This window comes from Natator depressus, chromosome 6 (genome assembly GCF_965152275.1).
Source record: "Natator depressus isolate rNatDep1 chromosome 6, rNatDep2.hap1, whole genome shotgun sequence".
NCBI classification, from domain to species: domain Eukaryota; kingdom Metazoa; phylum Chordata; order Testudines; family Cheloniidae; genus Natator; species Natator depressus.
In genome coordinates, this window is record NC_134239.1 from 7,653,766 (window position 1) to 7,677,576 (window position 23,811).

Consider the following 23,811-nt stretch of genomic DNA (forward strand, 5'->3'; position numbering starts at 1 on the left):
CTCCTCCTCCACCAGACCTCCTCCGATTTCCCCAAGGTGGGCAACTTTGTGCTGCAGCTGGGTCTCTGCATCTCTGACCCAGCCGATGACATCAGCCGGCAAGCCAGGGATGGGATCTATTGGCTGCAGAGGCTCCTGCTGCAGAGGAGAGGTAAGAAACCCAGCTGGGCAATGGGACCCCATAGAAATGAGTCCCTTGGAGACTAGCTCCAGCTGGCCATTGGGACACCAGTAGAACTAAGGCCTCTTCTCTTAGACCAACTGCAGCAGGGCAGAGGGACCCCAATGGAAACAAGGCCCCTGTTTTGGGCCCCCCACTTACTGGCCAAGGGACCCTACAGAAAGAAGCTCCCTCCTCTGAGACTGACCCCAGCTTAGATGATGACTCACACTCATCTCCCTAATTCAGGGAGAGAGGAAGGGGACGAAGATGCCAGGGAAATTGGCTGCTTTACCTCATAGCCTGGCTCAGTCCCCCAGTCCAGAGAAATCAGCCCCCCCAGGGGGCTGCCAGCCGGTGAGGGGACAGAAACGGACCTATTGAGACACATGGAGGGAAAGAGCCCATCGTGAAGGCAGGGGCAGGGACCACAGGGGATAGACACAAAGCTTGTAGAATGTCACCAGTTGTGTAGCTAGGGCCAGATCCTGACGTCAGTGGCTGTGGGGGGTTTTCAGCATTAGCAGCCACCATTAACAGGCACCCATGCCAAGAGCACAATGACCGTAAGGGTCACCTGATTACTGTGATGAATGAGACAAATCCCCCTTCAGGTACTAAAGCACCTGGTGGGGACCCTGCGAGTCCATTGGGCCGTGGATGCCACGAGGACCCCAGCCAGTGTTCACCCAGCAAAGGGAACAGAAGGAAACAGGCACTAAAGCCAGATGCCAAACCTCCCCAATGGGTGTGTCTTTCTCCCCCAGGGCTTAACATCAGAGAGCAGAGTGATCTGTGGTGTCGGGACGGGCTCCAAGACACCGAGCGCCTGGCGTACAGGAACATGGCCAGGGTAGGGGAGGTAAGGACTCTCCGCCAGTGCATTGCAGTAGCTCAGGTGTGGAGCTGTCTTCCCCTGCAGTGAGTGTGTTATGGAGGGGGAGGGATAGCTCAGTGGTTTGAGCATTGGCCTGCTAAACCTAGGGTTATGAGTTCAATCCTTGAGGGGGCCATTTAGGGACCTGGGACAAAAATCTATTTTTAGATTTAGATGATTTAGTTGGGGATTGGTCCTGCTGTGAGCAGGGGGTTGGACTAGATGAACTCCTGAGGTCCCATCCAAACCTGATATTCTATGATACTTATTTCCAGCAGACAGTGTTCGGCTGCAAGAGGCCGAGGAGCCTGGGCTGGAGCCTTGCTAATGGTCCAGGCTTGTGTGTGTTGCATGGATCCATGGTTACGTGGCATAAAAGGGATCCTCTGGGGGGTTGAGTTAATGAAGGATTGTATCCCCAGGGATCTGGCTCTGCTCACTGTCTCCCTGGCTGACACCCTGGTGTCTGAGAGGGGAGCCCCGGGTCAGTGAGTTGGGAAGCTCACACCAGCAATTGCTGGACCAGATCCTTGTTGGATTCCCTGCACCTGTGGAAGCACAGGCAGGGTGTGGGGTTTGCCGAGCACCAGGGCGAGTCAGGAAGCAGAACCTGCCCCTGCCCTGGGCGTTGGGTGAGGGACACTGAGCTCCTTTCCTGGGCTGAGTCACTGCAGCATATGTGACGCTCGTGGGATTGTCGGTGGGGTGGGGAGCAGGAACGGAAGCAGATCGGAAAGGCCCCTAACCTCTAGCGGGTGAGCTGCAGGAGATAGCGCTGCTGGGAGCAGTAGCGGGTCCTTTGTTGTCTTTGTGAGCTGGGTTCCAGAGCGCGCAGACACGTTCCCAGCCTGTCATGGCACCTGTGGTGAATCCTGCTCCAGAAAGAGCTATTCCTCAGTGCCTGCAACCTCTTACTGAAGGGGGTTCCTTGGTCCATGGGACCCCAAAAGTTGGCTGCCCCAGGACTCTTGTCCACCTTGTGAGATACTAGAGGGATTTGGAGCCTGGTTCTGGACAATTGACAAGGGCTCTGGTGCTGTTGGTTTTAGGTCTTTGGAGAGATCTTCACGGAAGGCCAGAAAAGATCTTTCCTCCAGGCAGCGCTTCTGGCCATACATGACCCCGCCATCCGTGTCAGCCAGGCTGGGCTTGTGCTGACATATTCTATCCTGGGGGAAGCCAGCCAGCTGATTGGGAACGAGGTAACCAAAGAAGGATCAATTGGGGAGGGACACCCAGGGCCTTTCACCTCCAGGCTATTGACAGTCACTCCCATCCCATCCCCATGCACTGACCTGGGAGCAAGGAGAGGATGAACCCGGGCAGGTGCCATTGGTAGGAGTCAGCTTCTCCCCTGAGCAGCTCAAAGCAGAGCAGACCCAGCTCGGCTATTTCCTAACAGGTGTCACATCAACATGACACGCTGCTATTGCTCATGCTAGGGGCTGCCAACTCCCCCTGTGAGAGTTTCATCCCCCTCCGGGCCTCAGGCTGGTTCCTAGGGCCCTAGTATCATGTTATCCCAGCCACCACGTGCTCTGGGAGAACTGGAGGAGTCAGTCAGCAGAGGCTGCTGAAGTGCCCCATTCCCCAGAGCTACTGTCCATGGCATTATCTTAATAATGGGGGGGGGTCCCTTGGGAAAGGTGTCCACGTCCTCTCACCCCACAGCACTACTGCCCAGAGCCTTCCAGCCCCTCAGCTGGAGGGGGAGAGGGTGGATGAGGGGATTCTGGGGAGCGGATCTTAATCCCCAGCTGGGTTGGGAGGTAGAACAGCTCTCACAGGGGGACTGAGAGGAAGGGGACAGGAGTTCATTCCACAACGGTGGGAGTGGGGTTGGAGGTCACTCGAGAGGAGACAAGATTTCGTCTCGGAGGGTTGGGTGCGGGAATCTGTCCCTTGGATGTGGAGAGGGTTGGGGTGGAAATTTTGCTGGCTCCCAGTGCCGTTCATGCCCTTCGTTGCCATGGGTGTCGGAGTCTCTGACCGATCCTTGTTCCCTTGCAGCAGGAAGACGTTACAGCGACGATCATGGCGCACCTGTTCTACATCCGGTGTCTGCGCCAGGTGCCCAAAGCGCTGCAGGGGCTGTGCTCCGTGGGACGGCCTTGAAGGGCCCCCCCTTCCCATGCCCAGAAGCTCCCACTCCCTGCCGCAGGTACTGCTCTTTCCTGCTGGGCCTGGGGGAGAAGGGCTAGGGGGAGGGGCCATAAACCCCACAGCACTGAGAGAAACCCAGGCCGAGCACCTCGCTCTCACCACCCTGACCCACCCTGACCCCTGGAGCTGGGGCCAGGCCAGATACGGTCCCTGCCCTCATGCCCAGAGGCCAGTTTCAGAAGCATCAGGCTTTCAGGGCCATGTTTCTGGCCCAGAAATGGGAGCATCCGCAGAGCCAGGCTTTATCCTCAGTAACCATTGCAGTCTGGGAGGGGTGGCCCGATGTGGAGCCCTCCCCTGTCGTCACTGCTCAGACCTCCCCATGGCCCATGTTACCCCGTCGCAGTGAATGTCTGACCATCCCCCACCTGGGTCCCAAGCCACACACATGGTATCTGAACCCTTCCCATCCACAAATGAAACTCCCCCCTAACACCTTGGGGCAAGGAAGGATCCTCCCCATCTGGCAGGTGGGGACTGAGACACAGAGGAAGGGCTGCGATCCTGGTCACACACTCCTGGGGGTAGATCTGGGAACTGGACTGAATCTCAGGCTAGTCCCTTTCCCCAAGAAGCAACTTCACTTTCTGCCCTTTATTCTCCCCTCCTGCTGGGGGCGGGTCTCTGAGTGTGAAATGAACCAGGAGGGTGATGGGGTCCTGGCACAATGCCTGGGTGGGAGCTCCCCTTGGCTTGGACCCCAGGGTCAGAGACATCTTTGTCATCTTGCTCTCCTTCTTTTATTCCTAGGAAGGGAGTCCCCCGATTAGGGGTCTCTAGGGATCCAGCTGGGCAGTGCCTAGGAGAACCTGTAAGTCATCCTGGTTCCCGCCTGCATGCACCACCCTGTCCTGCCCTGCCCTCCGGTTCTTCACTGTTGACTCTGGTTTGACCCTTGGCTCCGGTCTCTGATTATGACTTTGGCATGACCCTTCTTGGCTCCAGATGTTGCCTGCCCACCGTGATTCCATATCTCCTTGCCCTTCTTTAGCCCCGCTCCAGGCCCTCCACTGACCCGCTCCAGCATTGCCTTCTCCTCCTTATCTTCCCCAACCACTCGGACGTTGACTACCCGGCTTTGACCCTCGGCCTGTATCTGGACTCTGGCTTGACATTGACTTGGCTGATCTTTGCTCTCTGACTACTGGGCTATGACCTTTGGCATGGATTTAGACTCTGGCCCTGGTTCTGCTTCTGCTTTGTCGATGGACTCTGATCTGGGTTTTGACCCTGGTGTGTCCCTGGACCTTGATTCTAGCACCACTCTTAGCCTCGGCACAATCCTGCACCTTGCTGCGACCTGTGCTCCAACCCCTGGGCATCATTATCAGATGCAGTACGTGACATTCGGTGGTGCAACTTTTTGGAGAAAAGCAGGCTCTCCGCAAGTCACTGGCCTGTATGCAACAGGGACACACCACACCAGGTGTGAACCAGGGCCTCACTACATGAGCCTGGCCCGATGATGTCCCTGCTGGAGTTGCGCAATGGAAATGACTGAAAATGTCGGGGTTCCTTGAACCAGCCTCTGCCCCTGGACCTACTCCACCTTCTTGACTCGGACACCCGGCATTCCTGATCAATACCCAGACTACATGGATACCTTTGAAAGAAATGGGGACTCGTTGCCTCTGCACCGGGACTATGACTGCCCTCTTGACCTGCAACCTTGGTTGAAAGTTGCCTTCACCAGTATTTACACATTGGTGGAACCAGAATTCGTGGCTCTCCCTGCGTACAGGCCTGAAAACCGGTCCTAAGAGTTTATGAGCAAATAAGCATTTCCCACAGGTGCCCAGGCCCTTTTGGGGAAGAAGAAATGTAGGTCTCTACTATATCTCTCTTTAGACAATCAGCCCCTGAAAAAACCATAACCCCCTGCTGGGAATCCCACAATTGTTGGCTCGCAGGAAATCTGCAAAGTTGTTCATCAAACTTCATCCGTGAGGATTTCCAATCTAACACTCATTTGGGCAGGGGACAAATGGAAGGCACATTTCAAAGCACACTATGGACATTTTAACTGTCAGACATGCCATTTGAGCTAACTAACGGTCCCCTGCCCTTGCAACACTTCATCAGTGATGTATTTGGGGCCATTGTGCATCTGCACAGTGTCATCTATTCAGGTGACAGCCTTCTTTTTTTGGAGAACTGAGAGCAGCATGCGCACCACACCTGAACCTGGAGAGGTTTCGGCAGCATGGTCTCAGCACAGAATTGGAAAAGCGTACCTCCGGCCAACTCTCCACAGTGTTTTTGGGGTACATCCTCTCCCCGGAAAATGTTACGATTGATCCAAATAAGGTGGAAGCCATTCATAGATGGGACGAAGTTTGAAGTCCTCAAGAAGACCAGCGCTTCCTAGACTTCACCCGCTTTACTGCTGCTTCGGCCCAGGGTTCTCAGAGCCAATAACTGCCACGAGGACTCTCCTCCACATAATGGCCACGTTCGTTTGGTCACCCAAGTTCCAAAAAGCCCGCAAACAGCTCACAACTGCCTTCACTACTGCACCTATTTGGAGGCTCAGCGCTCATCCTGGAAGTAGACGCATCTACTATGACCACCAGGGCCTGCTTCATTTGCTGGTGCCAGATGTGTGCTGAAATTCAGACTTAGCTTGACTGAGGTGACTTCTGCGCTTTCACCAAGGCACCACGCACCAAACTCCTTGGCATTTCAGGCCTCTGGAGACCCTGCCCTGGCCATGGGCAGCCATTGCCAGGAATTTTACCGAATCAAATGGCCACATGATGGAACTGACTCTCATAGATCACCTGACCACGATGGTGCGCTTCATCCTCTTCTGAACATGTACCGTCGATTGAGAGGACAGATCAGTTCCGAATTTGCAAAGGCCAGCGAAACCTTTATTTTGCTAAATGTAGATTTCCCACTGATTTCATGTCATGCTACAAATGACCTCTCCAAAATTCCCAGCTATCGACCTGGGTCAACGAATCCATCACATGCAAGAAGAATGAAGGGAGCCCCTTCAGGACACTAGGAAGGAGTTCAGATACTGTATGGACTGCTGATGACAAGAGGGAAGCCATTTGCTGAAGGGAGGTACAAAGTCCCTGGCACTGACCAAATCCCTAAGCTCTGTCCATGGCAGCAGTTCCTGGCCCATCCCCTTTGCTGACCTTCTGATAACATCTTCCTCCCCTGGGTCTAGGGAGCAAACTCTGGGTCCCTTCCCTCACTCTGGTACAATCTGTGCCCAGAGTGTCTGAGTCCCTGGCCGAAAATGGGTCTCTCCTCCCTGTGGGGGGGGGGACTTGTACCCCCATTTTACAGACAGGGAATGAAGGTGAGGAAGTGACCTCTCCAAGGTCACACCGAGCAATGTGGGGGAGAGCTGGGAACTGACTGGGTTCTACAGGAGTGCCCTCCCCACAGGGGCAGCTTCACTTTCTGCCCTTTGTCCTCTCCTTCCCTCTTGGCCCATCTTCGAAGGGGCTCTGAAAGGGAAATGAGCAAGGGTTTCCTCCCCGCTCTGTCTTCCAGGCCTGCAGCTGGCCCGGCTTGGGGAGCCATGACCTCATCCTGTGAAATCGAGAAGTACTGGCTCTATGGATGCTTAGATGGAAAACCACACACCCCACCCGGAGGTAGGAGCCACCCATTCCCAGGTTGTCCTGAGGAGCCACAATTCCTCCAGGAGCTGGGGAAGGGCACAGTGATCAGTTTATCAAAAGGTAAGGAAGGATCGTGTAAGAAGAAGGTTTAAGAGAGGAGGAGCATGAGCTACTCTCTGTATTTGGGCGTGGCAGGGCTCAAGAGAAGGGACAGGGGCTGTTAGAGGGCAATGGTGAGGTACAAGGGGTGTCAGAGGTGGGGGCAAGGCCTGAAAAGTTCAGATACATTAGAACAATTGTGCCAGAGAATCACCGGTTGAGGTGACTGAAAGCTCTGAACTAGGGCTGGCCAAAATCATCCTCCTCAGATGGGAACATCCCAAAAGTCTGCAGAAGCTCAGCCTCTGAGGTGAACGTTGTGGCCCCAACCTCTCTCTGCTCTGTACCTCACAGGATTCCCACTGGCTGTTCCAATCCAGGATGAAAACTATGCCACCGACGTCTCACAGCACCTGGGCAGTGACGTGCCACTTAAACCCGCTGTGATGCACAGACCTTGCCCTGGCTGTCTGCCCAGGGCTGAATTTCACCCATTCAGAGTGTAAGGAAATAATTGGCTGAAGGCCTTTTTCTGTTCAGATATGGTTCTAGGGGGAAAGAACAATGGAGATTTTTAACGTATATTGCTCCCGGGACTGGTGCTGCAGTGATGCAGAGAAGTGCTGATTTACTGGATTTCCGCCCCCCCCCCGCCCCCGCTATTAATCTACTCTCTTCCTCTCTTTTAACTGGTATTCTAAGGGCACCCCATGCTTCATGTGGGTATTCTTGGGTGGGCAGATGGCCTCAGCCCTGCACCAGAATAAATAATAGTGAATGAAATATGCAGACACTAAAGTTCTGCAGCCAAATTCTCAGAAACTTTCCTCTTCAATGTAGAATCAGGATTTTGTTTTCAATTTATTTTTTTAAGGTGCTAAGCAGATGCTACCCTGTAATAAGAGGAAAGAGAAGCAAAAACTGAAAGAATGTTACTTAAACCAATGAACAGATGCAGAGAGTGGAAACACAGCAAAGCAAACGAATGGATCCTGTGAATAAATAACCTGGAAGCAAATGGGGGAGAAAACCTCATCCGGGTAATTGTGGTTCTTGGGATAAAGATCAGGTTCCTGGTGCGTAGCCTGGCTGAGATCCTGCCTTTTCCCTGGATCCCAGACCTGGGCTTCACATGTCATTCTCCTTATTTTATTCCGAGGGAAAAGGATCCCCAAAGGAGGTGTGAGGATCTTCGACTCTTATGTCTGCAAGAAGCTTCAGCCACCTTCACAGGTAGAAGTCAACGCCACTAGTGCCCTTTCTGCTCTCCAGGCCGGGTCCCTGCAGCAGGACAGAGACACCCCTTAACTCCCCGAGTCCTGATTTCCTGCCATTCAAGGGGCTGGGGGCTTGCATTGCCCCCACCCCCGCCATCAGATACTTTTCCGATGGGAATCTCCCTAGAGCAGGAGAGAAACCTGTTCTTCCCTTAGAACCACTCTGCTCAGTAAATCAACCCACACTGACCTCATCTTGGCTGCTTTGTTTATCCACGATTAGTGGTATCTTTGGAAATTCCTTCACATGTGGGGGAGAGAGCTGGAGCGGGGGATACGGGAGCTCCAACAGATTCCCCTGAACGACACCACCCTGCCTTTCTCTGGTCAGGGTCGGACGAGCCGTCCATTGTAGAGGTGAAGACCAGATGGGAGCTGCTGGATTGACCTTGATATGCCATGTCCTTGTGTGGATGAAGGACCTACATCTCAGGGATGGCCAGCAGCAGATGTACCATGTGTCCAGGAATAGTCTGAACAACCTACACTGACAGGTAAGTAAAGTCATGGCCACATGCAGTGACGAGCTGGAGCCAGTTCGCGCGAACCGGTTGTTACATTTTGAAGCCATTTTAGAACCGGTTGTTAACCCGCTTCCCTGCAGGGGGCGCTGAGGCTTTGATGGGCTCCGGCCGGGAAGTGATGTAATTCCTCCTCCGGCCACCGGGGGCGCTGCGCTGCGGGAGCCATGTGGGCTGCCACCTGGCCCTGGACACGAGCCCTGGGGCTGCTGCTGCTCCCCTGGCCCTGGGGCTCCCGCTGCTGCCTGGTGGGTCCCCGGCTGCTCTGCCGGGCCTGGGCTGCGTCCTGCTGCTCTCCCCGTGACCCCCACCTCCCTGCCCGCAGCCAGCCCCTGCCCGCAGCCACCCCCTGCCGCTCCCCCTGCCCGCAGCCAGCCCCTGTCTCCGGCCACCCCCTGCCCACAGCCACCCCCTGCCGCTCCCCCTGCCCGCAACCAGCCCCTGTCTCCAGCCACCCTCTGCCGCACCCCCTGCCTGCAGTCATCCCCTGCTGCACCCCCTGCCCACAGCCAGCCCCTGTCTCCAGCCACCCCCTGCCACACCCCCTGCCTACAGCCACCCCCACCACACCCCCTGCTTGCAGACAGCCCCCGTCTCCAGCCACCCCCGCTCCCCCTGCCTGCAGCCAGCCTCTGGTGCTGCTGCTGCTCCCGTGGCCCTGGGGCTCCCACTACTGCCTGCTCGGTCCCCGGCTGCTCTGCTGGGCCTGGGCTGCATCCTGCTGCTCTTCCCGTGAGCACCCACCCCCCTGCCCGCAGCCACCCCCTGCCGCATCCCCTGCCCGCAGCCACCCCCTCCCGCAGCCACCCCCTGCCGCACCCCCTGCCCGCAGCCAGCCCCTGTCTCCAGCCACCCTCTGCCGCACCCCCTGCCTGCAGTCATCCCCTGCTGCACCCCCTGCCCACAGCCAGCCCCTGTCTCCAGCCACCCCCTGCCGCACCCCCTGCCTACAGCCACCCCCACCACACCCCCTGCTTGCAGACAGCCCCCGTCTCCAGCCACCCCCGCTCCCCCTGCCTGCAGCCAGCCTCTGGTGCTGCTGCTGCTCCCGTGGCCCTGGGGCTCCCACTACTGCCTGCTCGGTCCCCGGCTGCTCTGCTGGGCCTGGGCTGCATCCTGCTGCTCTTCCCGTGAGCACCCACCCCCCTGCCCGCAGCCACCCCCTGCCGCATCCCCTGCCCGCAGCCACCCCCTCCCGCAGCCACCCCCTGCCGCACCCCCTGCCCGCAGCCAGCCCCTGTCTCCAGCCACCCCCTGCTGCTCCCACCCCCACATCCACTGGTGCCCTGCTTTTCCCAGGGCAGTAACCCTGCACACCTGCTTCAATAAGGGGGGCAGGGAGCAGCTGGGACCCACACATGTGCACACCCTAGGGTGACCAGACAGCAAGTGTGAAAAATCAGGACGGGGGTGGGGGGTAATAGGAGCTGGGGGGTAATAGGAGCCTATATAAGAAAAAGATCCCAACTTTGGGACTGTCCCTATAAAATCAGGGCATCTGGTCACCCTAGCACACCCCCAGGGAGTGGCGGGGACCCACACATGTGAAACGGAGCTCATTTCTAGTACAGGCCCATCTTTTTAAAAAAGAACTTTAGGCAGGGTTAATATACATCCGTATTTTCCCAGACAGGTCAGGATTTTTGGTTCTTAAATTGCCGTCCAGGGAAAATACAGACGTTTGGTAACCCTGTTGGTACAAAAAATACATACTGGGGCACATCCCTTAAATCAGAACTTTGTATAGGGAACCGGTTGTTAAGATTTTGGCAGCTCGTCACTGGCCACATGTAGACACCACAGGAATTGGGGGGGATTGAACCAGGGTCCTTCAGCACAAGCTCCGCTCACTCATTGTCAACCAATCCAGCTCCACCCACTAGACCTCGCCCCCTTCCAGAGTCACAGAATCCAGGAGCCCTAAGTCTCAGATCCATGCCTCACATCACAAGGCCAAACCTCCTCCCATTATGGGTGCTGTAGAAGGGACCATCTGCAGAGACCCCTCTACATTCCCCGTCAGAGACTGCAGCCACGGGTGACAAGTGAATGAGCAGAGATCTCCCCTGTGGGAATCCGAGGGGCTGCACAGTTGGGGTTTCACAGGGAAGGCGTCTGGCAGCCATTAACAGAGTGACCCTGTGAAGAGATTTTCCATCTCTAACAAAGGGTTTCTGTTCCCCCAGATCTCAGCCGCTCAGCAGAATGCAGGAGAGCCGAGTGCTGATGGGCTAGAGGGGTCACAGGAGTCACCGTGCAGCAGCTGTGGTGTCTGCAGTCAGCATGGGCCAAACCCTGTGCTCCAGGCTGTTTCTCTGGATTGCGAAGGGGAGTTTGGCTTGGAGAATTGGTTGCTGGTGCCTGTGTCCACAACTGGGATGTTTTCAGGAGGCTACTCAATAGTCCATGAAGCGCCATCCAAGCAAGTGGAGAATGGACATTAAAGAGCAAGGCTGGGACCTCCGTGGCGCTGCTGCAGTCGAGCATCCACAGCCAGAAGAGAGACAATGGGAAACGTACTGAGATGGCTGGCCACAGCAGCAGCCGCCATCTCATAAACCTCTGCTCATGCTCTACACAACAGAGGCAGGACAAAGAGCCACACAGTGAGAGCCTGGGTTGCAATGAACAATACACAGTTTTTCAGTAGATTATGCTGCCCTGACAGTCTACTTCCTGTAATGTGCACATCCAGCCTCCCAGGCTGACCTCAGTGGGACTTAGGTGCTCTGTGCCCACAGGACAGGGCTGGCCTTACTAGGAGGTGAACTGAGGTGGCTGCCTCAGGTGCCAGACTGTGGGGGGCGCCACTAGGACCCAGAGTGTAGAAAACTGTGTCTGCTGCTGGTGCATGTGGATTCTCTCTGCTCGAGATGCACAGAGAGGGTGGAGTTCTGTGCTGGAGGAAGGAGGGCACAAGAGACATAACAGGCAGGCAGGAGAAAAGGTGAGAGAGAATGACAGAAAGCAGCAGGAGCTGCAGGGAGAGAGAGGAGGAGGAGCCTCTTATGTACCTCTCTAGCATCCCCAGGAGCCTGGACTGATTAACACCAGCTTCTCAGGGAGCTTCCTGTTTCCTGCTGCTTCCCTGAACCCACCTGAGGAGAACAGGAAGTCAGCTGAGGTAGTAGGAGCCAGTTAGGCCCTTAAGACGCTGATATCTTCCCTCACTCAGGCCCTGCTACCAGCCGGCTTATTTGTCCCCCTCAATTGAGTGTTGGGAGCCACTATAGCTGGCACAGAACAGCAGTCATGAGTGAAAGAAGAAAATGCCCCCCGGGGTAGCATTCAGAAAAAGAGAAAAGCTTCCTTTGCTGTCTTCATCTAAGCAGGAAGGAGCTCTCCTGAGATACGTAGACACAAATGTTCAGGGTGAGCCTTCCGGCCCCAGTGAGGGTGTGAGTGGTGAGGAGATGCCTGATCTTCCAGTTAGTCAGAGTGCAGGTGACCTGGCAGCTACTGCAGCATCCATATCTGCATCTCCAATGGATGGAACCATGCACGTTCCTGAAGAAAAGTGTAGATCAGAGAAGAGTGTGGTGGAGGCGCACGAAACGGCTGCTGCTGAGTTGAATTCCTTGAGTCTAGATGATCCAGGACTGTGAACCCACTTGAGCAGTAGCCTGAGGGACTTCCTTGTACTTCATGGGCCACAGCAAGTGAAAAACTTCATGTTCCCCAAAGACAATGAAAATAGTAGTTCCCATCCAACACATTACTGGCATGAAATCCCCAATGGTGAGAAAGTGGAGAGGCCACGTCTTATGTATTCAAAAATCGAGAATACTGCATTCTAATGTTCCAGCCTCTTTGGGCTCTACAGAAACAAAGGACTGGAAAAATCTGGCTAGAAATCTGGCATGCCATGAGAAGGCAGCAAATCACCAGAGAGCATTCCATAGGTGGAAAGAGCTTGAGATGAGACTAAGGTTAAAGGCCACCATAGATGATCAGCATCAAGAGAAGATTGCATCAGAGTCTCTTTCCTGGCAAAATGTTTGGAAAAGGCTCCTTGCCATTGTGAGAATGCTTGCTACCCAAAACCTAGCACTGCCTGGCATTTCAGATCAGCTGTATGTGCCAAACAATGGAAACTTCCTTAAAATTGTGGCACTGATGGCTGAGTTTGGTGCTGTACTCCAGGAGCTTCTAAGAAGTGTCATCACCCAAGAAATGTACACACACTACTACGCTGGAAAACCATCCAAAATGAGATCATTCAGTTACTGGCAACAAAAGTCAAATGGATGATTGTGGGAGATCTTAAGTCAGCAAGATATTACCCTGTTATTCTGGACTGCACACCTGACATCAGCCATACGGAACACATGCCTTTAATGGCGAGTGTTGTCTGCAGGCCACAGAATCTCACCCACCCACTCCTGCAATAAACCTCTCACCTGCGTCTGAGCTATTAAAGTCCTCAAATCATGGTTTAAAGACTTCAAGGTGCAGAAAATCCTCCAGCAAGTGACCCGTGCCCTATGCTGCAGAGGAAGGCAAAAGAACCCCAGGGCTTCTGCCAATCTGCCCTGGGGGAAAATTCCTTCCTGACCCCAAATATGGCAGTCAGCTGAACCCTGAGCATGTGGGCAAGATTCACCAGCCAGATACAACAGAGAATTCTTTTCTGGGTAACTCCCATCCCATCCCATCCAACATCCCATCCCAGGCCACTAGGCCCCATCTACCACAAATAGTCAAAGATCAATTAATTGCCAAAATCATCTTAACCCATCATACCATCTCCTCCACAAATTTATCAAGCTTAATCTTGAAACCAGCTAGGTCTTTTGCCCCCACTGCTTCCCTTGGAAGGCTGTTACAGAGCTTCACTCCTCTGATGGTTAGAAACCTTCATCTAATTTCAAGTCTAAACTTCCTGTGGAAGTAACAAAAAAGGGATTTAAGTGCAGCCATCTTAGTTCTGTTGAAAAGAAAGCAAAAGTCAGGCTAACTCTAATGCAAAACTTATAAAGGCAAAACTGGTAAGCGTATAAAAATTGCAAAGCAAAGCTGGTTTTAACCTTGCCTTGCAATAACAATAAAATGTGATTGTTTAACATTTTTTGCTACAAATAAAATATAAAAAAGTATAAACAAAACAAAGCTTTATTATTACATATATAATAAAAAGCTATAAATACTTGCTTTACATTTTTTATACTTTAAAAATTTGCGTAAGGACACTCTGTCCAAACGGACGTCTTCCTTCTTGCAATTGCCTAAAAATAAAACTGTCTCTAACTTGTTGCATCCAAACGAAAAGTAAGAGCTTGTTTTCTTCTACAATTTGGTGCCGTGACTCGGATAACGATGCCCGGCTAAAACAGCAGCAACTACTAAAACCGTTCCCCTTCAAAGCCCAAAGCGCCAAACAAAAGGTAAAAAAAACCTTTAAAAATCGATACTGGGGTATCAAAAAAAAAAAAACAAACCCCTCACGATGGGACTGTCTGTCCCTTTGGGCTCACGCCATGCAAACTTATTTATTATGCAACAAGGCCAAATGCAAAGTGGTGCTGAAAAACTTTTTTCCGCACCCCCAATCTGAGGTTGAGGTCAAACCTAATCAACGCTAAAAATTTTTGCTGCCTCAATAAGGGTGTATTATGTCCAAACATAAAACATTAAGGTTATAGTTTAAAAAAATGCATCTAAATGTAAAAGTAAATAAAATGAAAGTAAATAATAAATGTGTAAAAAGTAAATGCCGCTATCAAGGTCTGGGACTTAAGCTAACTTCAGGCACACCAGGGCCCTCACTCTCTAAGTAAAAAAGTTCTAAACATAAGGGGGGAGGGGTCAGCCAAACCTCATGACCCAGCAAACAGGGTAAAAAAGTAAAAGCCTTTCCTACTTATAAGCTGCTACCCCGCAAACCCTTTCCCTAAAGTATGTAAAAATCTTTTTAGCTTTTAAGCAGCTAACACAGCAAACAAAATAAACTGGGGAAACTATTTTATAAGCCGCTAAGCGAACAAAATACTCCCTTGTATCATTAAAGTTTTTACATAATAATTCCTCTAAACAATTCCCACTAAAAGGTACCTTCAATTTAAATAAAATCATACACCTCAAAAGAAAAGCTACAAAAACCTCCATAAGTCTCAAGTGCAAAAGCTAAAAAACTCCCCCCCAAATTAAAAACTCAAGTACAAAATTTAAAAACTAAATGTAATGCAACCAAATGCTTCCCTACCCAAACTATATTGTTAACCCTCTCAGCTCTTTCATATCCCCAATTAGTTAAAGCTAAATGCAAAAAAAAAAAAAAGGGGGGGGGGCGGGGGAAGGGTTAATTTAAAAAGTCAGTTTGGCCTAAAAATAAAAAAAGCTGCCCTGCATTCAAAAATAAAAAAACAGAGACCAAGCCAAGCAGAAAAAACTGCTTTCAGCCCCAGCTGGCTGTAAAAAAAATATAAACACACATAAAACAAAAAGCAAATAAGTTGCAAAACGAAAATTGCCTTTGCAAACATTGGCCGCCCGGTAAAACCCAACAGTCTGCCTTTGCAACCCTAAAGCCAGAATGGTTTGAAAACGCTAAAAAGGCCACAAACAGCCGGCCTAAACTAAAATACCAAGCAAAGATCTATAAAAGGAACGCCCCAAAAAACCCAGGGCATAAAAATCCCCCCCAAAAGGAAAAGTACGTTAAAAAATTTTGCAGCGTACCTCTAAACAATCTATACACAAAACAACCTACCATCCACCTCTCTCTCTCTCTCTCCTACCCCCGGGGCTGGCCAGCCCGGGCAGCGTGTGTACATGTATAAAAGTGGGTCAGGGTTTAAGTATTAACGTTTTTTCTTCCTTTAAGTAGTGTAAAAACAGTTCCCGCACTCACTGTGTTAGTTTATTGATAAAGATTTAAAATTCAGTCACATGGTGTGTGCTCTTCATCTCCGCCCCTGCGATCCTGTGGTCTTAGCCTAATTAACTAAGGCACAGGCAAATTGGTAACAAAAAATCTGAGACAGTTTAAGAAAAAATTGCAAAGGGAAAAAGCCCTGAACAGTGCACACCATCTATCTGTTTTATCCTTGTTATTTTACGTTTGCTTTGTTTGGCACTGTTGGTATTATTGGTTAAAAATTGCATAATTAAAAATAAGCCCCACTCTCCATTGTAGTATGCCTAAAAACCAAAAAAACAAAAACAAAAACGGTTTAGCATTCCTCTCTCCACCCCGGGCTGCAAACAAAGGGTGCAGGTGGGTCTACCCCAAGTCATAGCAAAACTAAGCAATAAAAAAAAATTTAAAAAATATGTGTACCCAACAGCTCAAAAAAATGAAGCAACTAAAAGCATAAATCACTATCTGAGCAGCAACTCAAACCTCCGCCCAAAACAAGTTGCAAGTCTTAAAACAAAACTTCCAGGCAAAAAAAGCGGAACGCACCCGCCTAAAAGCCCTGGCTAAGCAAGTACCAGCCCTTCAGGAACATGTGAAAATGTAACCATGTGTGCTCAGCATATGCCGCAATGGCCGTGAGTCTGCCGTAAAAAACATGAAACAGTGACAACGCCAATTGGCCATGCGTTCTGCCCAGGTGGCCAGCCTCACACGCCACCACCCGGGTAGCCCTTGGAAATAAAAATGTTTCCAAAAAAATAACCCAAAGGGGTGGGGGCTAGTTAAAAAGCCCACCCTTCTTGCTAAAGTGGTAATAAAACAAGGCTTGTACCCATAAAAAGGAACGGTTCAGCAAAAAAAGCAAAATCGGGCCCAAGCAAGCAACACAAATTTTTTTTTTAAAAGTTAAAAACTTTAAAAGCATAGCTAATTACAAGCATCAAAAATTTAAATCCCTAGAACAATTAATTAACTAAGATTTTACTATTTTAAGTGTCATTTTAAAAAATAAGTAATTTAAAAAAACTAAAGTTAACTCTATAATTGCTAAAAAAATTAAGCAGTTAAATTTTACAAAATGCTGGGAAAAAAAAGAAATTCTTGGTTTCTTTGCAGCCAGTCGAAAAAAAAAAAGGGGGCCCTTTTCCAAAAAAAGGTCTGCAAATAAATCCAGGCAAAAAAATGATTTAATTAAAATCATTTGGCCATAAACATTTTAGTCAAATGAGCTAAAACTACATAAGGGGTTTTATTAAAACCTAACTGCCCCAAGAAAAGAACGGGGGCTTAAAATGGGTCCAAGCAGCCGTAAAATCTGCAGAACACTGCCGGGCATTAATAAAATGTGTTAGGTCTCTGTATTCACAGGTAAGAAAAGTCCTGCTCCAAGAAACCTCAACCAACCTGCCATTGGTTAAAAAACAGGTAACTGGGTCTACGTACAGGTCCGTCAACACAAAACTGCTCCGGCCCCATGCTAAAAAGGCCCTTAGCAAGTCCTGCTAACTACCAACCCTGCTGTAAAGTGCCAAGAGCTCATGGCCTGAACCCATGCTTCTCCCTGCAAAAAAGCCCCTCGGCCTCAAAATAACTCCACTTCAACTACTAATCAGCCGGTTCCTCCTTCTGGTCAGCAAAACAAACAAACTGAAGGGCTAGTAACCGCTCCCTTGTCCAGTAATGAAGTTACCACACAGCCAGCATTTGCTAAAAACCCCAACCCACTGCAGGGTAACGTGCTGGTAACTTCTCCCCTACCTGGTACTAAACCACAACTGCTTCAAACAAAAAAAACCCGCTCTCTCTGCTAGAACTGCCAACGTCCAAAAATTCCTAACTACAAAAAACATTAAAAACTAACCCTGGTAAAAAAACAAAAAATTATACACTGGCCAAAAAAGCCTTGTAAAACCCATGCTTAACAAAGTGGTATTAATTAAACGCGGGGGTTTATTCCACAGGCTGCGCCCTGTGTTTTTAAATAAGTGTCTTCAGCATGTATTGTCCTTTCTGATTGGCTGTTAAATAACAAATACCAGAAACGCCTTGTTGCCACTGCCCCCGCCATTTTCTCCACTATACTATCACCCCGTAACACATCCAAGTACAGACAATACCATATAGTCTAATAACACCCAATAGCCAAGGCCTTCCCACTTTAGTAATTTATTTAAAAATTGTTTAAAAATATTTTTAACGTTCAAAATATCCCATATAAGCAAACAATTAAATAAAACAAACCGGTCAGTAAAAGTAAAGGTATATCACATGACTACAAATAAGCCTAAAAAATTTAAAATGTAAATTAGTGGGTTTTATAATGGGGTTAATATAATGGCCATTCCAGGGGTCTGTAGTATATATATATATAAAAAATGGGTCCTTATTGTTTTTGGTGACCCAATTAGTAAATAATCAAATTCATATTGAAAAAAGGTGTGTTCTGCCACCAAAAAGTTACCTGTACTAAAATAGTCCCAGTAACTAATAACCTAATCTGTACCGTATTGCAATATGCCCCTCCCTATGCTATTCATGTCAATGCTTCTTAAAAGTATTTTAAACTATGTAAACAATAAATGTGGTATGGTACTTTACTAAAAGAAATGTGTCAAAGTAACAGTAATTAATGCTATATTAAAAACTATAAAATTTACTCTTCCCCTATTTAGCTTTCAGGTCACGTATATCTATCCCAACTGCTCCAAAAAAGCTGCCATTCGGTTAGCAGAGCAAAGCGCCCGTGTCTCCTCTAAAAAAATATTTGGTCAAACACCTGTCAAGTGGGGCCAATAGTGCAGCAGCAATTGAAAACATTTATAAAAGCCAACAACATAATAAAAAATCAGGGCAACTAAAAAAGGCCACTAGTCTTATTACTAAAGCACAGTTAACCCAAGTGCAAGCTGAAATGGGTAAATTACATGTTGTCTCCGCCCTTAGGTTAATAACCCAAAAGCTGTTAATAAAAATGGTATTAAATATTACTAAGGAAAAAAAATTGCAGTAAAATCTGGCATGTTCAAAATTTCCTAAATAACCAGCTAACGGCCATTCAAAGTGACCTTAAGCATCAGGCTTGGTCCACTGCCCTTACTAGTGCTTCAAAAGTGCCATCTAATCTGTGGCCGTAAAAACATACTTAAACATTTTCAGCGTAAAGTTGCAGGCACTCGCAGTGCTCCTTCCAAGCATATGGGCCGGTTAAAGGGGTGTGGGCTCCCACATACCAAATCCTGCAGTTTGGTAACAAAAATGCATATAACATGAAACAATTCATGGTAATATTAAAAAAATTAATTCCCCTGGTATGCCTAGCCAATTTATTGTCAGTGCTCCTAAAATAACACCCAATGTTTACATAAAAATAAAAAGCCAATAAACATTTTTGGCCTTTAAAGCCCCCACAGCCTCAGTGTGTACAAAAGCTAAAGCCAAAAAAAATTTGTCACTGTTTCTAACAGCGTTTGTTAAAAAAGTAGAAAACAAAAAACGACCCTAACAAAATACCTGCTCTTCCAAGCTAGTTACAGCTGTGTAAACGTTAAGGTCACCACTTTGCAAAACATACATTTTAATTTCACCATTGCTGCAAAAAATCCTTATCTATTGGCCTGCAAATAAAATCCTATAATTAAATCTTAGGCTTCAAATACCCTTTAATTAAACCACCTTAATACCCGACTAATTCCAAAACCTGCACTCACTCCTACCAAAGGTTCAAAAAATCTCTAAATTACAAGGCCAAATCTATGTGCTTCAAAATATATATCAAATTAAAAAACATGCCTTTCATACCATCTATAAAACATTTATCTTATGGACTAATTATAATATATTGTGCTATGTAACTAAGGCTACAAAATAACTCCAGCATATTATTACAGTAAACACATTAATGTTTGTATTGTTTTTGTTTAATTTAACAAATATGTTATTGTTGTTATAAAAAACAGAATAACAAAAATACTTTTCATTTTCATGCTAATTATGCATTATCGTTACATCCAACCAAAACTTATGGGTCCGATCCTTTTAATCTAATATCAAAAATACAAGGTTTAATAAAAATAAAAGTTTAAAAATGATGGTTGTGCTAAAAGCACTAAAGAGGGGAGTGTGAAAGTAAAAAAAGGCATTTAAGTGCAGCCATCTTAGTTCTGTTAAAAAAAAAAAAAGCAAAAGTCAGGCTAACTCTAACCCCTAAGAACTCAAAACTTCTAAAGTCAAAACTGGTGTAAGCGTACAAAAATTGCAAAGCAAAAACCTTGCCTTAAAATAACAATAAAATGTAATTGTAGCAAAAACATGTTAAAAACAAATAAAATATAAAAAATGTATAGACAAAGCAGAGCTTTATGTAATAAAAAGGTATAAATACTTGCTTTACATTATTTATACTTTAAAAATTTGCATAAAAACAGACACTCTGTCCAAACGGCTGTCTTCCTTCTTGCAATTGCCTAAAAGTAAAACTGTCTCTAACTTGTTGCATGCAAACTGAAAGTAAGAACTTGTCTTCTTCCACAATATCCATTTGTTCTTGTGTCCACATTGGTACTGAGCTTAAAGAATTCCTCTCCCTCCATGGTATTTATCCCTCTGATGTATTTATAGAGAGCAATCCCATGTTCCCTCAGCCTTCTTTTGGTTAGGCTAAAGAGGCCAAGCTCCTTGAGTCTCCTCTCATAAGACAGGTTTTCCATTTCTCGGATCATCCTAGTAGCTCTTCTCTGTACCTGTTCCTGTATCCTTCTTAAACATGGGAGACCAGAACTGCACACAGTCTTCCAGGTGAGGTCTCACCAGTGCCTTGTAGAACGGTACTGACACCTCCTTATCTCTACTGGAAATACCTCACCTGATGCATGCCAAAACCGCATTAGCTTTTTTCACGGCCATATCACATTGGTGGCCCATAGTCATCCTGCGGTCAACCAATCCTCCAAGGTCCTTCTCCTCCTCTGGTACTTCCAATTGATGCATCTCCAGCTTATAACTAAAATTCTTGTTATTAATCCCTAAATGCATGACCTTACACTTCTCACTATTAATTTTCATCCTATTACTATTACTCCAGTTTACAAGGTCATTCAGGTCTTCTTGTATGATATCCCGGTCCTTCTCTGAATTGGCAATACCTCCCAGCTTTGTGTCATACACAAACATTATTAGTGTACACTCACTTTTTGTGCCGAGGTCAGTAATAAAAAGATTAAATAAGATTGGTCCCAAAACTGATCCCTGAGGAACTCCACTGATAACCTCCCTCCAGCCTGATAGTTCACCTTTCAGTATGACCCTCTCTAATAATTAGTATTATTGGACTAATAATTCCCCATGTGGCACCGTAACAACTGTGTTTCCTTTGTCTAAAAAATCTGTTACTGTCTCAAGGAAGGAGATCAGGTTGGTTTGGCACGATCTACCTTTTGTAAAACCATGTTGTATTTTGTCCCATTTACCATTGACCTCAATGTCCTTAACTACTTTCTCCTTCAAAATTTTTTCCATACTACAGATGTCAAACTAACAGGCCTGTAGTTACCCGGATCCCTTTTTTTCCTTTCTTAAAAATAGGAACTATGTTAGCAATTCTCCAGTCATACGGTACAACCCCTGCGTTTACAAATTCATTAAAAATTCTTGCTAATGGGCTTGCAATTTCATGTGCCAATTCCTTTAATATTCTTGGATGAAGATTATCTGGGCCCCACATTTAGTCCCATTCAGCTGTTCAAGTTTGGCTTCTACCTCGGATATGGTAATATCTACCTCCATAGCCTCATTCCCATTTGTCATGCTACCATTACCTCTAAGATCCTCATTAGCCTCATTAAAGACAAAGGCAAATTATTTCTTTAGCTATTGGGCCATGCCTAGATATTCTATGATTCTATGATTATCCTTAACTTCCACTCAGTCCTCAGTGTTTAACTGTCCCACTTCTTCTTTGTTTTCTTCCTATTTATATAGCTATAGAACCTTTTACTATTTGTTTTAATTCCCTTTGCAAGGTCCAACTCTACATGGCTTTTAGCCTTTCTCACTTTATCCCGACATGTTCTAACCTCAATAAGGTAGCTTTCCTTGCTGATCCCTCCCATCTTCCACTCCCTGTACACTTTCTGCTTTTTCTTAATCACCTCTCTGAGATGCTTGCTCATCCAGCTTGGTCTACAAGTCCTGCCTATGAATTTTTTCCCCTTTCTTGGGATGCAGGCTTCTGACAGCTTCTGCAACTTTGACTTGCAGTAATCCCAGGCCTCCTCTGCCTTTAGATCCATAAGTTCTTCAGTCCAATCCACTTCCCTAACTAATGTCCTTAATTTTTTTAAAGTTAGCCCTTTTGAAATCAAAAACCCTACTCACAGATCTATTTTTTGTTATCCTTCCATTCAGGTTGAGGTGAATTAACTCATGATCACTGGAACCAAGGGTGTCCCCTACCACCATTTCTTCTAGGAGGTTCTCACAACTTACCAAAACCAAATCTAAAATGACATCCCCAATTGTTGGTTCAGCAACTACTTGATGAAGGAATTCATCAGCTATCGCATCTATTAAAATCTGAGCCCTATTATTATTACTAGCACTTGTCCTCCACTCTATATCTGGGAAGTTAAAGTCTCCCATGAGCGCACAGTTCCCATGAGTATTTACTTCATTAAAAACATTAAAGAGGGCCCTATCCATATTGTGGAAGAAAACATGAGTTTTTCATTGTGTCCTCCACCGCTTGGGTCACCACCACTGCTGCCTCTGTGTCTGTCTTTGCCTTCTCCTCCAGCAGAACTCCCCCTCAAACTCCCCTGTCTCCAGCTCTGTTGGCTGGCTCCTGTGCCGCGGCAGCTACCTACACTCCTTCCGGCCAGATGAGGGATTTCAAAACGTTCTGAAGAGTGCGCAGAAATGGGTAGAGGAGCTTCACACGGAAGCTATTTCCCCACCCATTCAAGAATACAAGAGTCACCGAAGAAGACGACATTTTGCATATGAGGCACGGGATAATCTCATAAGAGACCCCAAACAACAATTCAAAGCTGAATTCTTTAACCAGGTGCTAGACTGTGCGATACAATCAGTTGCAGAACGTTTCATGCAGCTCAAGGATGACAGCAGTATATTTGGGATGTTGTAGGATATTCCCAAACTCCTCACTATACCTGAAGAAGACCTAAACCAGCAATGCAGGGCACTAGAGACAGTGTTGACACATGATGACATGTGCGATATTGATGCAAGTGATTTAGGTGATGAACTGAAAGCCCTTTTAAGATACATTCAACAGGATCAACTCCAAAGGCTGTTCTGGAATATAGGTGCACAAAGAAGATGACCACCCTCTTTCCAAATTCTTTTGTTGCTCTGTGCATACTTCTAACACTTCCTGTAACAGCTGCCAGTGGAGAACACAGCTTCTCCAAGCTGAAATTAGTAAAAACACATCTACGCTCCACAATGACCCAGGAGAGGCTAGTCGGCCTTGCAACCATATCAATAGAGTATGAGCTGGCCCAGACTGTGGACCTTCAGGAAGCAGAAGCAGTTCAAATCTCTGCAACCAAGAAGGCACGGAAAGCACCACTTTGATTATTCAAACATCAAAATGCCAGTGTTAGCTTTCAAACGCCTGAACAGCAAATGTAACTTTTCTTGTCTGCATAGTAAAGTGTACTTACAATTTTTGAACAAGGCATTGAAAGTTGTTAGTTCTCCTTTATTGGGGTAGGTAGCAGAGCAGTACCATGGGCGGAGTAGAACAGAAAGAAGTCAGAATTGAGACCTTTCAAAGTTTTGGCCCAAGCAAGGGGGCATGGGGGCGTCATTTGAGCTCCCCGCCTGATAGGGTGACCAGACAGCAAATGTGAAAAATCAGGACAGGGGGTGGGGGGAACAGGAGTCCATATAAGAAAAAGACCCAAAAGTCAGCACTGGCCCTATAAAGTTGGGACATCTGGTCACCCTAATGCCTGAGGTGCCAAAATGTTGTGGGCCGGCCCTGGCGGCAGGTACAGTGTATTGAATAAAACAAACACATACAAAACAGGATGTGATTGAAGAGAATTAGTCATTAAATAACTTATTTCTCTTCTGTTTATCTTGATGGAGGTATTAAATCAGGAATCACAGACTCTGTGAGCCCCAAAGCTGTGGGAGAAAGGTGGCATAAATCCCGAGTTGGAATTAGACTTTCAACAAACCAGAGAGCCGGAGGAGACAGACCTTCCCCAAGACAATGTCCTCTTATCGCCCTTTGTTCTGTAGTGG